The 17322-nt window shown below is 52.1% G+C and overlaps 1 protein-coding gene across 1 annotated transcript in view; it reads left to right on the top strand.

Annotated features, from left to right (window-relative positions):
* The window catches only part of MANEAL (mannosidase, endo-alpha-like), a 37426-nt gene that overhangs the window by 18075 nt on the left and 2029 nt on the right, over positions 1-17322 (top strand).

Here is a 17322-nt window from a genome sequence, read left to right as displayed (position 1 = left end):
AGAAGAGCAGCCACAGGTAAATCACAGCAGTGACGATGTCTCGGGAGGAGGAGCACGAGCAGAGCAGCCAGATGCCACGTAGACTTCAGAGAGCAGTAAAGTAATTAAGTATTGACTGAGAATGTCCTAGGCGAGCCCTGGATGCACATTACATTCTGCTTAACTCAATAATTACCATATATATTATCCCTTTCTGCACTCTATCTTTATTAAGCTAAAAGGTCTGTAATTAGCTACTTGGTTTAAGTGTAAGATTTTAATTAATTCATATTATGAAATATAATTGCTTATTAGAGATAACGTTGCACGTTCTATCACACCAGTATCTCTCTGTAATATTTCAACCAAAATACAATAGTTTGTCACAGTGGGTAAGCAGAGGTTTTATTAGTCAGGCACCGGGATGCAAAACATCCTCTCCAAAGCCAAAAGAATCCAACAAATCAGTAAACGATTTGGTACAAACCCACCCTCAGAACCATTCCACCTTCCAAAACTGAGCAGGACATGTGAAGCCACTGCAGCCACACAGCGGTGTCCCCTCCGCCCGGGGGGAGGCTTCATCCCCGTCGGACCAAGGTCTGCAACAGCCCCATCCACGCGACCACGCACCAAGCGCACACGGACACCCGCACGGCAGGGCGACGCTCCTGCCGAGAGCTGCCGTCACTGACGCAGACCCCACAGAAACATGAGCAACAGACACCACCTCCACAAGCAGTCGAGACATTTGCCCAGTGGCGCTTTCAGAAACAGGCAGGGCTGGCAACACCGTGGTCCCAGAAAAGAGGGGACAGTTTCGTGGCATCACCTCCGCGGGAGCGCCATCCCAGCAGCGGCCAAGGCAGACCAGGTGGGCTAGAGAGCAGTCAGCAGGAGGGGGGGGCAGTCAGGGTCTGTGGGTTTTGTCACCCCTCCTGGCATCCAAGGAATACAATTAGCAGGGAACCATGTTCTTCACTTAACCAGCCTTGTCAGTAAACCTCACCCGAACTTGTATCCAAAACCTCGTATCCCCTTCAGACGGCTGGCGGCCACAGAGGGACCCTGGTTCAGGGAAGAGGCTGCAGCTCCCACTGCCAAACCCAGCCCCACCGATAGCACAATGGCCTGGCATCTGCAAATGTATTTAGCTGATGATTTAAGCTTTGATTCCATTTAATTTAGATGTTAGAAGAGTTTTATTTTAGGACTTAATATGTTATTTATGAAGGTATGTCAACACAGCATATCAATTTAGCAGCTGTTGCTAGTTTACTATGAGACGCTGTTTAAGACAGGACAATCTGTCTCGCTATATAATGTCAATTCTGTGGCACTTACACAAATGCAAAATCACTACAACATTAGAAACAAGCAACAGCCATACTAGAGACTTAGAGAAATACCTTGTAAACTGCACAATAAATTATTGACTTTATGGCATTTGGTGCTGAGTTAAAATGATAAACTAAAGTTTTTATCTGCTGAAAGCTGTTTCCATGGTGTTGAAGCAGCAGATGGTCTTTCCTGGAGATAAAGGACTTCAAAGCTTTGCCAGTGGAAAGGAGAACTGGAGATTTAACATATGTATTGTAAAATTCAAGAGGAGAGCACCTGGTGGTGCAGCCTGACAGTGGCTGGCACGGCTCTGCCTCGCAGGTGGCAGCCTGCCGAGTCCCAGCCATCCCGAGCAGGGCCAGGACCCACCGCAACGCACAGCCCAGCCCAGGATGCTTTCAAAGGGCTGTATAGACCCAATTAGCTGTTTGTCAGGGGTACCTTTGTACTTGTTCAGGAGGGAAACCCCAACAGTCACAGCCTTCCCTTCATTCACACTAACAACCTGTTCTGGCCCTGTTTTATGAGTCATTAATCCCTAATAAGTAGAAAACTGCATGATGGGCTTTGGATATGAATAGTTTACTGTATCAGAGACAATCCATGATCTAAATTACCAGCTATAAATCAATTTTTGAATGTTGACATATCTTTAATAATGATAAATGAAGAATTTATGGATGCTGCTAAAGTTCACATCAAGATTTTGATTTATGAGCACACTGAGCTCAGGTGGAGCCATCAACCCCAGGTCCAGCACCTTGTCCCAGATTTGGACACCAGCGCATCTCTCGCCTGCACTCCGGTGACTGCCAGCCCCCCATCACCCTCCTGCGCTGTGGGGCTAGAAGTCCCCATGGACCATGGCCAGGCAACTGCAGGTGGGTCTGAGCTCCAGCAGCTTCTGCCTCTTTTGCCAGCTCCTGCCATCCTCACCTCCACGCTGCAGACAACCGGGACAGCGAGAGGTTTTCTTTCTGTTCAGTGAAGGATGCTGCCCCTTTCCCGGAACGTGTCATTCTCAGGTGGTGCTTCTCCCTGCCCCTCTACTTCTGTTCACTTCACCTGCAGACACCCATTCTCACCGCCCATGAGGGTTTGTGGGGGGACAGGCACTAGCATGGGGTGAGCTGTGACCACCTGCAAGGCTGAAGATAGTCTCATTTTGTAATAGCATCACGGTAATGGTAGGAGCTCCACCAGGTACTTCACACAAACAAGACACGTGAACAACTACAGACACAGGCACAGCCCTCTTCTGTCCATCTGTCTGCTGGCTCTGCTTGTCCATTTATGCTACCTGGTGCTCCAGGATGCATCTCTCTGATAGGGGCTGTTGTTCTCATGCATGTGCCAGGAAGGCCTTCTGGGCTGGAAAGCTGCTTTTCATTTGATTTCAATTTACTGTTGGAATTAAGGTGGTGTAAAACAGTGTGCAAAGAGAAAAATTACCATGTCTGTTTAGAAAGCGTAAAATAGGTACTTAACTGTTTGACCACTTAGATGGTGGGTTCCAAATCAATTTTCACTCAGCTCAAGTCCTGCCATAATTAATAAGCTGAAAATGATGCTTCTTAGAAGCAAACAGTAAACAATAAATAACCTCAGTGCTTATCAGTCCTCTCCTTCAGGCTCATACTCTGCCCTTCTCCTCCTGTCTCACCTGCACCCTGGCAAAGCAGCCACGAGCAGCCTTAGTGGGAGCCACAGCACTTGGGTTCGGGGCTTCGGACTGCGTGGCGGATTATGGGGGGCTCCCTTTGAAGATGGCAGCCCGCCGTGAACCAAAGGCACCTGCAGCACTCAGCCCTGCTGTGCCGGTGCAGGACAGGCCCCAGCCCCATCCCTCTTTGCCGAGGCCGATGGAGGGAGCCCCTGGCACCGGGGACGGAGCAGAAGGGGGCTGTGCTTGACAGAGGTGCTAGACATGTTTCACTTAAAAGCAAAATTACAAAGTGACGTCCCTCCACTAGACACTGTGGGACCCGCCACCACCAGACCCTGCCCACGCTCTGCCTGTCAGCACCCTCGCTGCTCCGCCGGGGATCCAGCCAGCCCCCCCAGCCATGGCAGCATCCCCTCTCAGCACCGGCCTCTCCTTCCCCGGCTGGAAGAGCCGACCCTGATCCGCGTTTCTCGAGTGAATACTACACACACGTGCCGCGAAAAGGCAAGGCAAGGTGCACGGATATGGAACTAGCTTGTTCCCAGTAACGAGGGTGAAAGCGCAATGGTCGTTACTGGCATCCCCGCTCCGGCAGCCAGGGGTGCACACCGGCGGACCCGGGAACCCTGGGACGGCAGCAGCTCCCCCGGGGCAGCACCCACAGGCTCTGCGGCAGTGGACGGGTGACACGGAGGGCACCATCCTGCTCAGCTGCAGTGGGACTGCCAGGGCCGGGGCTGGGGCTGCTTGGGCTCAAAGCAGGGGACTGATCCCCTTCGCCACCCAGCCCCACATTTAACAAGGTCTGGAAGCTGTACAATGAGAAGCATCGCGCTATTTGTCCCAAGCCAAGGCCATGACAGCTCCCCAGCCAGCCAGAGAAACATTAATTGCGAAGCAGGTAATTAGTGGCTACAAAATATGACCAATACAATTACACTGAGGGTTTTTTTCCTCTATCTGTCCAGAGTCTTGGCACTGAAGAGTCTTATAATTAGATGACAAAACTGACAGGCGGCTCCACTGAAACCACCCGTCCTTGCCTTTTGCAGAGACTCCACAAGTGTTCTGCACCAATAATTACTAATCAAGTTATTTCCTTCAGTATTAAAAAGGCGTTCCACAGGTAATTTGCCCATAAAAGCGTGGGCCCGGCACTGGCAAACAGCCCCATACCTGCAGAGCCCAGCAGGTCTGGGATGGCTTCAGCTCTGGGCTCACGGACGCTCCCTGAGGTGACCCCCCCACCCCAGCTCGGGACCCTCCTGTGCCCCCACGGGCTCCGGGCCTGCATGGCCACTCTCCCCCCAAAATTGCCACACAAGGGTGGGCTGCACCATGCTGAGTGCAGCCCACCGCCACCGGGAGCTCCCCAACACGGCCAGGATGTGAACGTGGGCGAGGGACGGGGCAGACCAGAGAAGCAGAAGCAATACCCGAAGAGCCCTGTTCCCTCCAGCCTGTCGTCGGGCACAAGGATAAACGGCGTGGGGGGAAATGAATGGGCATGGAGGCAGGGGCATGCCCGAGCTGCCTCTCCTGCAGGTCCAGCCTGCTCACCCAAAGCCAGGCTCGCCTGGTGCTCACCTGCCTGGGGACATGCCCTCCTCGGCACCATTTCATCCCAGATGTTCACAGCTGCTGCTGCTGGTGTGTTCTGGCTCAGTGGCACTGTAATGATGTCATCCATCTGCATTTTCTAAGACTATTTGGAAAAAAAGCCCACGAGTCTGTAATTTGTCATTATAATACAGACCTGGAGAACAGCTGAACAAACCACTAATATTGAACAAACAAACAAACAAAAACCAATAATGGCTTCTATTGAGCAGAGATACAAAGCTGATGGATGACCTGTAGCAGCACAGGAGAATTATTTGTGAATTGCTATTGATTTCCAAAATCCAAATGTAAATTTTGCCTCGCAATTTAAGTATCAGGGGAAGTTTTTGCTTTTATATAGTCTTTTCTCTCCCTGTGACTTTTTTGGGGGAAATAACATTCACTCCAGCTAAGCTCACGTTATTCTCGCAGACACAAAGCAAGCTGGTTAAATTCAGGCACCTGCATGTTAGGCCTGGCCTGGGTTTGAGCATCACAGGGCATCCTCAAAGTCCTCCTAGACGCTGAAATGCTGACGCAGGGGCAGAGCATCCGAGAGTGAGCAGGGTGCGATTCAGGACAAGGGCCGGCAAGGCTGGCATAGCACCAGGGCAAACCCCATGAGCGCCCACGTCTGCATTAGCATGACCGGCTGCTCTCACGCCAGCGCTGGCAGGAAGGGTCCCAAGCCCTTGCTGTGTTTCAGCACAGAGCATCCCTGCTGCCAGGGTAACAGTGCAAGACTGACTGCCCAAGCTGAAGCACCAAAACCTGTAATTTAGACCCAAATAGGTGCCCACTAAGGTTTCTGAAGGACCAAACACCCGCCACTCCACCATGGCCCCAATATGCGGCTCCAGCCCACGGCTTTACCCCAACAGCCCATGTCTGTGACCAACAAGCTCTACAACTTCTGCCCCACCGCCTCCAAACTTGGCTCCGCATTTGCGCAGGAGCTCAGCAAGTTACTGTGAAATCTAAACCCACAGCGCTCGCCCTGAGCTGTTCCGTATCATTAACAGAACATCTGCCACGCTGCAAACAATGCGGAGTGTTCGGCGCTTCTCCCATCACTTATCACTAACAGCATTAGTCCTACTGCTATAAACAGAGTGTGCAGCAGAAGGCCAGAACCTACTAACGCCTGGCAACCCGAAAACGCTAGAAACAACCTCTCTCCATCCAGCGCAGAAGAGCCAGCCACTGGTGCCTCTGAGCGATCCTGCCTGGCTCTGCAGACCCAGCAGCCCCGGATGGCACTTCCCACATCAGCAAACGCTGGTGGTAGCTGCCACTGGTGCATGCACTGCTCTGCTTCCAGCAGCTCAGTATCTGCTGTTCCCCTACATCCCCAGCCTTTTATCATTATCTAACCCATGACAAACCCATTACGATGCTAAAGATTGGAATTACTGTGATCCCAGACAGATGCCCAAGAACTGGCCCAGAGAAGCAGCAGTGTTTTGCACAAGGCAGTAATAAATTACTGAAGGTCACCTATGATTTATCACTGCTTTGGATTCCAGACAGTGACACTGCTTCACCCAGGGAAGCAGCCTCGTGGGTGCCGGAGCATCTGCTGTGGTTGAGCCTCCAACAGCGATGTTTTTGCTTATTTTATTGGATTGGAAGCATCCCCAATAAGCATGCTGTCTACTTGCTTGAGCGATGCCTTTGCCTTACAACGCTGTGAATTTACATCCCATCCACTGCGCACAACTGCTCTGACAACTGGAAAAGCACCGTCTGGGAAAAGGACAAACTCCAGGTACCACCAGCAGCTCCCATGCAGGGCGAGCTCTGCTCCCCCAGCCCCACCTGTGCACCCCCCCGCCCTGCCCGGCGGAGCAAGTGAAGGACACAGCTGCAGCCAGCTTCACGCCAGAGGAAAGCAGCACCTTCCAGCGTGATCCCAGCGGCACAGGGACCTGCAGAGCCAGCCTGGCAAGGGGTACAGACACAGACCCTTCCTCCCGTGCCTCTCCATGCGCTTTGGCCACCCCCCTCCCTGGGGCTCTCCCTCCTGCTGAAGCATCCCCATCCCAGCTCCGAGGCTGGGTGTCCAGAGGTTTCGGCAACGCTTTAGGGGCTCTGAGACTCCTGCCAGCAGACCCTCCTTCTTGCTGACTGTTTGCCTGCCCAGTGGGAGGCAGCCCACACGCTGCCCCAAGACGACCCCTGCCCACAGCGAGTGCAGGCAGAGCGCAGCACCACCGGAGAGGCAGCCGGGGCAGCCCCCAGCCACTGGTCACAGCCTCTCTGACAGGTGCAACCCGCAGAACTGACCAGCCTGGATGCTCCCGCGGCTCAGGCAGCTGCAGCGGCTGCAGGACCGCAGCCTGCAGGCACTCCTGTGCCTGCATCCCTTTGCGCAGGGGCTGTCCTCTCTCCTCTGGGCTCCAATTCTGCCTCTCCCGGGGCTGGGAGAGGCCAGTGCAGCCAGGGAGGCGTGAAGGGCACAGACAAGCGCTACTGGCAGCAAGACCCTGCCAGTCCACACTGGCAGTCACAACCTCTCACTTTAGAAGCAGGAAAAATAATTACCAGCAACTTTTGGAAGTAAATAAATAGCTGGTGAGCTGAGCCACTCGGATTATTAATGGTCAGTTTAACTGTTCAGACACCTTGGTCGTTACTAACAAGAATATCTGATGCCACTAAAACTCTTTGCCTATCGTGCTGCCAATATAAAAAAATCCAATGTGTATACAAAACCAGCTACCCTCAAGTGCAGAGAAATTATCTGAAAAACAAGCTCAGAGGCTGGCAAATCCCCCGAATGCATCCCTGGCGCAGGCTGGGTCATTATCACCAGGACAGGGCAACTATGCCTGCAAAGAAGGGAGCAGGCACCAGGCTGGGGTACAGTTGGGACATCCCAGCAGCTCCGGGAGGCTCAGAGGACCCAGAGATATTAAGAACAGCTCACATACTCTTTTGTTGCAAGTTCAAGGGCTAGACAACAGCACATCAGCTGCCAGCCCAAGCAGAGGCTGCTATGTGCCCAAGCCCAGCAGAGCTGCAGGAGACGCAAGACACATTCCTAGTTTCAACCCTGCGGCTCCCCAGACTTGGTCCCAGCAGGGTCGAGCCTTTGCCGAGCTTGTGAATGTGCCAGAAATGGCTGCAGGTGACAGGCACTGCCAGAGAGATAAGACTACACAGCACTGCACCGTGTTTTCATCTTCAAAGAGCTTGAAGATGCTAAGAAATTAACAGCAGCTTCTCCTGGGCACAGCTTTTGTCCCTGCGTGAAGGTCTGAGACACTATGCTGGCATTGCGGAGACATGCTGCTGGAGCCTGTCTGCAGGCTTGAGCTGCTCTGATTAGGAACAATTAGACAAGAGGGCAGAGAAACCCCGAAGAGAGCAGCTGCCTCTGACACAGGCTCTCAGCAGGGCTCCTGCTGCAGCTGCCAGCGGGAGAGGCTGAAGTGGCACTTGTGCAAGTGCAGTTAATGCTGCCGGAACCTCCACCTCGCTGCAAGGGGAGCAAGGACAGACCGCTCATAGCCAGCCCTTCCTCCGCCATCACCCACTTAAGTACAGGGGGGACATGACAGGGCAGGGGGGACACCCAGCAGGGGCAGGGTTACCCAGGGTCTGAAACAAACAGGTGTTTTCAGAACAGAAAATGGGCAAAACCCAGGTTTTCTCTGCAAACAGCCCTCCAGCCCCCTGCATGACACCTCCAGCCCCTGGAGCCAGGAGCTGCATCCGTCAGTCCCAGCAGCCTCCTTCCCTCCCTCCAGGCCCTCCTGCCTGTGTCCCCAGGCGTGATGGGGACAGGCAGCGTGCCATGGCCAGCAGCGCCTGGCCCCATCCTCACGTCTGGCTGGTGGCAGTGGCTGCCTTTCTAGATAGCCCTTTCATCTCATCAGAGGCTGCTAGATTTAATTCCCTGCACTTTAGTATAAAGTCAGGGTCCCATCCGGAAAGCAATTTGTGTCTCCTGGAGCAGGCAGTCGTAACATTTCCCATTAAAATGTAAATTTGGCTAAGTTTTCTGGCATCTCTTTTCCTTCCTTAAGGTAAGAAGAATATGAACTTGTATTATTTTTTCCATCAATGTTATCTTCCTCTAAGTTTTGTGCTAAGTAAAAAAGCTGCCCGATATACACTTTCTGCAAATTAAATTTGAATTGAGTCTGACAGCACAACAGGGATCCAGATTACAAAGAGATGTGCTAGCCTAATTGGAATCATTTCTAAGAGGTTATTCGCAGAAGCGTTAACCACGGAAAGCACAAGTGGAGCCGCACATGGTCTCTGTACCGAATGCTCATCTCGGCCGAGCAGGAGCGGGACGGCTGCCCGGCCGGTTGCGGGACCAGCCTGCTCCCAACAGCAGCAGCACCTTGCTGGCAGCGTCGCCTCTCAGGAACATGCTGGATGCTGAGTTTAGTTTTACTGACGATTGCAGCCTTCCAACCAAAACCAGCCTTCCCCATCCAGGCACTGCAGACCCCCACCAGCCGCTCCTCCCGCCAGCCCCTGGGGCTGCCAGGACCAGCCAGGCGCTGGTGGTCCCTGCTCTGCCAGTGATCCCTGCTCCACTGCTTGCCTCCCCAGCAACTGCAGCAACATGCTGTCCCCCCCCCCAGCAGAGAGGGGTAGGGACATCTTGTAACAGGCACAGGATTTTGGCCAAACATGCTCAGAATAATTAAACCAATTGTCCTGCTCACACTGCAGTTTTTAAAAGATGATCTTTCATGATTAAAACCCCAAATCCCTGTAGACTCACCACTTCTGCCTTCAGACACCTGGAGGCAGGGAAGTGCTCTCTCCATGCCTCGGGAAGCTTGTCAGAGTCTGAAGGGTATTTAAAGGATACGACTATACACCAAGGAGAAAAACCTGAAAATTATCTTTTGATGGTCAGCCACACAGAAACCAAGGGGGACCAGGCTGCCTGTCCCAGGGCTCCCTGCCCAGAGCTGCTGCTGGACATGGCTCATCAAAGTCATGCTGGAGCAGACCAGCTGCAGAATTAATATGGGAGCACGGTGAATTAATTACTACCTCCAGCTGCATTTCTAGTGGGGATAATTTCAGGTGCAATGGTTTAAATGACATCGTTTCAAAGAAGAGTCTCCCATTCTCCTGACTAATTTGAGGTTAACTAAATTTGTTTCTCATCAGGAGACAGCTCATCAGCTCAGCCCACAGTAATGACAGCTCCGCAAGCTCCTGCACATCCCTGAGAAGCAGGAGATGCTTTGGGGTTTGTCCCCAAGGAGAAGCAGGGTCAAGTTGTGCCATGTTCTTGCTTCTCTTGCCGAGTCCCCCATGGGAGCTCCAGCACCGCTGCTCCTATGCTGTCCCATTGCCCCACGCGTGGCTGCTGGCCCCCACATCATCCTAAACACAGTCTGCTGCATTCTGCCTCCCTCGAAGGGTTCTAAGAGCTGCCCAGAACCTGTGGGCAGAGTTAGTGGAGAGCATCATCATAGACCCAGGGGAGAGCGGGCTCATGAATAAAACTGAATAGCTTCATTGCAAGGAGGGGTCTGATCCAGTGCTTTCCCCGTCCCAGAGACCCCCAGGCCCCGGGGACAAGAGTGCTCCCCGGGGAGCCCCAGAGCCACAGCATAGCTTTCCTGCAGGGCAGCTCCTGACACAGCACAGGCAATACCAGCTCCTGGCAACCAGCACGTGGCTCAGACTGCAATCGAAACCTGTGTCCCTTCAGCAGCAGTAAGTGAATTAGCAGAATCAGCTGGCATTAATTATGCAGAGAATCATTTGCTGGTGAAATTAAAAAAAAAAAAAAAAAGATCTAATTTAATCAAAATATAATTAAATGAATAGTTAATTTAACAATTCCGCAGTGAAAACCCCTTGACCTCTGGAGCTATCCTCCCTGCAAGCACGGGCTGTTCATCGCTCCAGCAGTTGGGCTCTGGCAGCAGTGGCAGCCCATGGGACCCCTGTCCCCCAGCACATCCCCACCTTGACCTGCACTGCCCAGAGCCCTCTACCCCGGGACTCATCCTGCAGCCATCTCCAAGGTGTCAAGAACAGAAAGGGCAAACTACAACCTTTTTGAAAAAGGGAGAAAAAAAGAGAAGAGTTGGGCATACACAGACCACATTACCTTTAAGCCGCTGAAAAATTCCAGTCCCAATAAATATTTTTTTAAGGAACTGGAAAATAGGAAGAAGATGAGCAGCAGCCAGGTGGAATTTCCTCCAGAAAAGGGAGCTGAGAGCAAATCTGACAAATGCGTCTGGAGTGACTCGGGAGAGGGGATGCTGTCTGGGGAAGCGGACTCTCCAGATGGCCTCAAGGTCCCTTCTGTCTCTATTGTCTATGCTTCTACGGACTAATTCCTTAAATCAGTATCCTGTGGAAATTTGTCAGGCATCCTGCCAACTCTGGAGCTGGAAGAAGGGCTGGAGGACAGTATAAGTGGGTATGCATGTGCAGCATGTAAACGGAAACTGGGTTTTTGTAATAGGCCCCTATAATCTCCAGAGATAAACTCAAAGGAGCATTTTACAGCAGCCTCCTCTTGAGACAGCAAAGCCCTCGTTCAGAGACACAAGGTGTGTGTACGAAAGGCAGAACAGCCCCAGCCAAGAACTGGCTGTCTCATGGATGCCCCTTCCCACGCGCTGTTTCACAGCCCTCTCCTGTTACAGGCGGACTCATTCCTGCAGCAGAAACAAGAATTGCAGCTCGGCATCCCCCTCTATGTACAAAAATGGCCTAAATGGACAGGATCATCTCTCCTGGCTGTAACCACAGTGAGTGAAAAGTCCTCACTCTGAGCTTCAAGCATCTGGCAAGGAGGACTGTGCTCCATCTGGAAGCATTTCCCCATGCACTGGACTATGTCCTAGTCAAGGCATTATAAGAAAATAAATCAGAAGGAGATTAACATAAATATTGTTTGAAAGATTTAATCAGCTACAAATTGCAATGTTGTGTTTCCAGCTTAATTAGCCCAAGCCTGGTTTTCTTTGCTCTGTACTGTGAAGTAGAGCGAGGGCATTTAAAAGCATCATTGCAGATCTCAGTTTGCGGCGATGGAGGAAAACTTCTCCCTGGCTGGGGCTAGCAGATGCCTTGGATAGCAGGATCTCTGGGGGAGCTGGCTTTTTGCAGCAAGAATGGTGCTCCAGTGGCTTCCAGTACCACTCTGCAACAAGGAGGATGCTCCAGCCTTGCAGGCACATTGCTGCTGCGCCCACTAAAGCAGGACTTAGCTGCTTTGCCTTCAATGACATCTGTGGCGTGAAGGCAAAGAGCCCTCAGGACACAGAGCCAGTATTTGTGAGTCTGCCCAGGGACAGCACCTCACCCCTGCACAGGCATAGGGCAGTTTTGCCAAAGACTTCCTGACTGCCCCATCAAAGACATGACTTGAGGCATATCTGCACCTGCAGACCATGCCTGTACTGTGGCACTGTGAAGCCATACATGTTCACTCAGGCCTGCAGAGCTTGAGGAAGGACAAGGAATAAATCTAGCGGCAATCACTATTAGAGATGGCCAAAATTGTGTAAAAAATATTAAAGCAATTAAATACATTGTCTGAGGCACCTTCCTGTAACAAGTTATTCCTGGGTTGCTCTGATTTATGTCCTGCTTCCTACAGTACTCCAAACAATAACCAGAAGTCAACAATAAAGGGTGCTCCAACTATACCAGCTGTGAAAAGTTCTCAGCACAACCACCTCTGCCATGTAACAACTGCACAAAATAAAAAAGGGTATGAAAAGCCAGAGGCTTTTAGCCACCAACTGCAGCAGCAAGAATGACATTGTGGACATGGGGAAGCACTCAATGAACATCAGTAGATAAGATCACAGTGAGAAGCAAGAGTTACCCAGCAACTGCCTGACATCAGACAGACCAGATTACTCAGCCAAGGCTTCCAAACACAAACCCCTGACAGCATTTTTCCCCAATGGCCTTAACGGGGATGGAAAGGGTCAGACACTCAGCAGCTTCACCTCTGATATCAACTCAGACTAAACCTGCCTGGTCTGTTGTTGCTCATTTAAATCATTGCTATATGAGTTTGAACTGGCTCTGCTAATGAGGTTCTAAAGATGCATTTTTATTTGGAGGGCAAGTGCTAATTAAAATGCAAACCATGTATCTCCTGCTCTGAGTGCTCATGCCAATGTGATTTCAACAAGGGTTGCAAACACAAGAGTCACCCTGATCTGTATTGCTCCTGTGAATTGGCTTATGCAAGCGTTTATAGTTCCACCTACAAGATCTAAAAAGGCATCTCTCTCCACTCCAGCAGAAGCTATTTGTCTCATCAGCACGTCCGAACTGGTCATGAGTGTATTTTCACAATGTGTCTCAGCAGACAACTTGCAGTGCCCCAGACACTCACCACTGCTGTCAGTCCTGATGCCATGTCCCCCTGCCCACTGCACACATGATACCTGGCACTGAGTCTTTGCACAAAATCACTCAGCACAGCAGCAGGGTCCCCACTTTGGAAAGTATCAAGAACACCTGAATAGGCAACAAAGCCTGCATTTGCTCCATGCTGGTGCATTCCAGAGGTGTTGACAGTGCCCAAGTGCTGACACAAAGGCTGGTTACTTTAGCTGGTCCTGTGTACATCACCCTGACAGCTACAGTGGCCTGCAGACACCCAGCAGCCAGAGGAAAGAAGTAATTTATAGTGTCTGCATTTCCTGCAAGGGAACAAGGGCACCAGCCATTTCACCCATGCCTGACGCGTGGCTCATCCTCTTGATGCCAGTGGCACAAATAAAGCTGTCACTTGCAGGGACACTGAACGCCAGCAGCATGGAATGAGCCAGAAGCAGAGGCACCAGCCGAGATGCCGATCCATTTCCCCAGTTTTCTGCCCACCAAGGCTGCTTGCAAATGCCACACCAAGTTGTGGCAGAAAGATGAGGCTTTGGGCACCCCAGAGCAGACCGCAAAGCCAGACCCTTTAAAGCAAGGCTGCTCTGCCTCAGGCCCTTGCCTCACCTTCTTGAAGACCATCCCCCCCCGCCCAGCTATGGGAAAACAGCCCTTCCTGGCCATGAGGGCATCACCTCCATCTGCACGCTTCTAAGTCCCCAAGGGGAGGGATGACCTGCTGCAACAGAGACCCAGCAGCCAGGGAAGCGGCTCCCAGAAGGCCCCCGCAGCTCGGCTGGCTCCATCCACGGAGGGCAGAGCCGTGTGCCTGTGCCAGCACAGAGGTCAGGAGCACAGCTGCACCCCGATTATTGATGGCGCAAGATTAGCTTGTCTGAACAGGGAAATACATCACCGGAAAAATAGGAAACATTTTGAAAGTGGATGGCGGGCGTGAGAGTGATGAATGAGTGCTGGAGGAGCCTGGCAAAGATCAATGAATAGCTGATGAGCTGAGGAATGAGACGAGGGGGAAGCTCACCATGCAAATACAGAGGGAGCAGAATCAGTAGGGAAATTGCTCGCTACGGCGAGACGTTACAGGGAGCCCCCAAACAGCCTTTACATTCGCAGTACAGGTATGGGGGAAGCCAGGCATCAGGGCAGCTGGTTCTGGCTCTGCTCAGTGTCGGTGTGAACCGGGGGCTGTGGGGAGCAGACTGCCCGCACCCACTGCCTGCCAGGGCCCAAGGAGGCACCCCCATGCCCCGCTCTGTCCCCTCCACCAAATCATACCCTCTGCTCAGTGCCTATCTGCACTGCAGGGACAGCCATGGAGGGGAGAGGGTGCTGCGCAGACAGACAAAAGGGAAGCGATCCCTCTTAGTTCCCTTGGCCCCTCTATCCTGCGGGATACCCAATTTGGAAAGATGCAGTAAGAGCAAAGGGTCAGAGAAGGGGAAGCACCCAGAGACCCCTCATGCACACGCTTTGCAGATGACAGTAATTCACCCAGCCTGGTGCTTCTGGGCTTTTACAGCAGAAGCTCCCCAGACAGGCAATTTCTGTGAAGACATCATTTTGGGGTCAGCTCTGTGTGTATTACAGTCCATTAGCAGCGACTGAGACACCTGCTCAGAGCAATAAAGATACATAACCACTCTGTGGCACTCAGACACTGGGAAAAATCATCCCAGTGTGGGCTTTGCAAGGACCAGGCGCAGGCGGGAGAGCAGCACCACGTCCTGCTCTCCCCGGCAGCCGCTCGCCTGCGGCGGGCAGCTCCGCACGCAAGCCACCACCTGCGCCACGCCAAGCCCGTGTCGGCAAGGCCCCAGCGCAGCACTCGCTTATTAATGCTTTTAAGCGTTCATACACACGTCAGCCAGTTCAGCCGCCGGCTCCAAGGCTCCCTGCGGTGGCCTAGCTCTATCTAGTGGTGGGAGACACGGCTCCGGCGCCTCGGCCACCCTGGAAGCAAAAAGGCTGGAAGCTGATGGGGCTGCTCAGAGAACAAACATGTATGGACAGAGGCATCAGGGAAGTCAGCGTGAGAGTCGTTTAGAACAAGCGTCATCTCCGGCGATGCAGTAGCGAGAAGCGTCCTGGAGCAGTAATTTTTGGGAACTCATCTTTCTGGGCCTCCTGCACTACAGGGAGTTGCGTCAGGTGGGGTCAGGGATGGGAGTCCAGTAAAAGCTGATCCTTGCGATACTGCTGGAACGCGTATCACATGGGCAGCATGGAGACCCAGACTGAGCCACACCACCATTTTACCCAGTTAGATGTGGCTGTTAGACCTGAAGATCCCGACCCATACACCATGCACCCCCTGCTCATTGCTTCCAGATAATTTTTATTTAGATGGTTCTGCCCTGCCTTCAGGTACTTCATCTGCCAGTTCATAAACTAAATGTCATAGACAGTTTCTAGAGGTATTTAATTCACAGATGGAGAATAGTGACAGCAAATTCTCTGGTCTGCAGATTTCTGTCCAGCGTCCTTGTCACCAGATACAGAAAGAGAAAGCTCTTCCCACCTCCCTGGAGCATCCACCCTCTGTAGCCTGATGTCTACAAGTAGCCTGAAGGTAGCTATTTGAAAGAAAATGACAGCAGCTACTTGTGGGATGATGGGCTGAACAGAGCAATTTAAAACTGCCCATCAAAAAGCAGTGGTATTTAGCCCCAATGCCTCCTTCCCTGCAGCTGGTTCTTGGTGGCTCTAGTGTGCTCAGGTGCAAGGGTCTGCCAACCAGGAGGTCACAAACAGCAGCATCCTTTGCACAAGCCAGTGAAAGAAATGACTCAGAAAAAGACTATGAACACAGCACCGCTAGCTTCCTGAGCTAGCTGGCTCAGCACGAGGCTCACTGCATTCACAACTGGCAGCCACGAAATCAGATTAAAAAGTGTCCTCATCTCCAGCAGATGACAGTAAGTGAGAGGCAAAGCAGGGAACCGAGCTCACCGAGTCCCTGAAGAGGCCAAAGCAGATGTGAGCTGATGAATGAACACACAGGAGTGTCACCCCCAAGCATGAATCAGGCCTCCAAAATTATCACACTGGTCTTAAAGAGATTTGAAAAATAAATGGGGGAAGCAGGAGAGGCATTTGCCTGCCTTATACCCCCCGAGCCACTAAAGTACATTTGCACCATGGTTTCTGGTATCTCCCTGCAATTGGGAGGTCCAGCAGCTTCCTTAGGAAGGCGTAGCTGCATTTGTGTTCTGACCAAACAGATCCAGAAAGCGGAGAGGTAAGAGTCGGATGCCTCTCTCCACCCCTCTGGATACAGCATTTAAACACAGAGATGAAGTATTGCTAGAGCAAGTCCCATGTGTGCAGAGTTCAGGCTCCAGCAGCACTTGTGCCCTACACCCAGATGAGGCAGAGGACAAAGATGAGGTTCTCTGTTTTACAAAAAAACCTGCTCATCTGAGCAGGGGGACGTTCCTTGCTGCTCTTCCAACACTGGCTCTGTGCTGCTTCTAGGAGCCACACATGGTGAAGCATGAAATACAGCTGGGACTAGGACTTGAAATAGCTGCTTTGGACAGGATGCTGGTACCCCCAGAAAGAGAGGAGCGGGCATCACCCCCACAGCAGGGCTGGTGTACAAGCACCAGGGAGAAGTTTGCCAAATCTCTTTGGCAAACTCAGGTGGCAAGAGGCCAAAACATACCCAAGGCAATATAGCACCCCACAGGATCACACCAGGACTGGCCAGGCACTCTCCTCACTGGAGTCCCAGCACACCAGCCAGAACCGGGATGCTCTCCCAACACCCCTTTCCACTTTTGTCCTACCAGAACCACTGCTGCCAACCTGGCACCCAGCCCACAGTTAGTTCTTGCATGCGTCTAACCCAGCCAAAAAACACATAAAGCTCTGAAAGGCAAACTTCTAGCTGTCTCTACAGCTCGCTAACGCTTACCCACACTCCTCCTGCAGACCATGACTCTGCATGGGTGGCTGTCGTGAGGAAACACTGCCAGAAGGCTCCAGCGCTGTGGGGCGGCACGAGCTTCAGCCAAGCAGAATAATGGAAGCCCCAAAGCTGCTGGAGCGCCTCGGAAGCCTGTTTCTGATTTGCAGGCAATTTGTTCCCTCGACAGGTTCATCTCATTACTGGGTTCCCGTTTAGCAGGAGTTTTATCGCCTGTAACATTTGTGCATAACAGATTCACCCAATTAAAATGTTATTTCCTTTAACAGCTCGGATAGTCACACTTCAGTGTTTGCTGGAGCGTGTTTTCTTTTCCTCGAGTAAGTTTAGTCCTTCATCAACGACCCGTTTCAGCGACTGCACTTGGGAACCGAGCGCGGGCGGCAGCCCCTGCCCTTGCCCATCACCGGGCCTCCCCCCCACCCTCCCCACCGGGACA

Source organism: Haliaeetus leucocephalus, unplaced genomic scaffold (genome assembly GCF_000737465.1).
Source record: "Haliaeetus leucocephalus isolate CR32 unplaced genomic scaffold, Haliaeetus_leucocephalus-4.0 Scaffold517, whole genome shotgun sequence".
Taxonomy (NCBI): Eukaryota; Metazoa; Chordata; class Aves; order Accipitriformes; family Accipitridae; genus Haliaeetus; species Haliaeetus leucocephalus.
The sequence above is the reverse complement of the archived record's forward strand: the minus strand, read 5'-3'. Positions and strand labels throughout refer to the sequence as shown.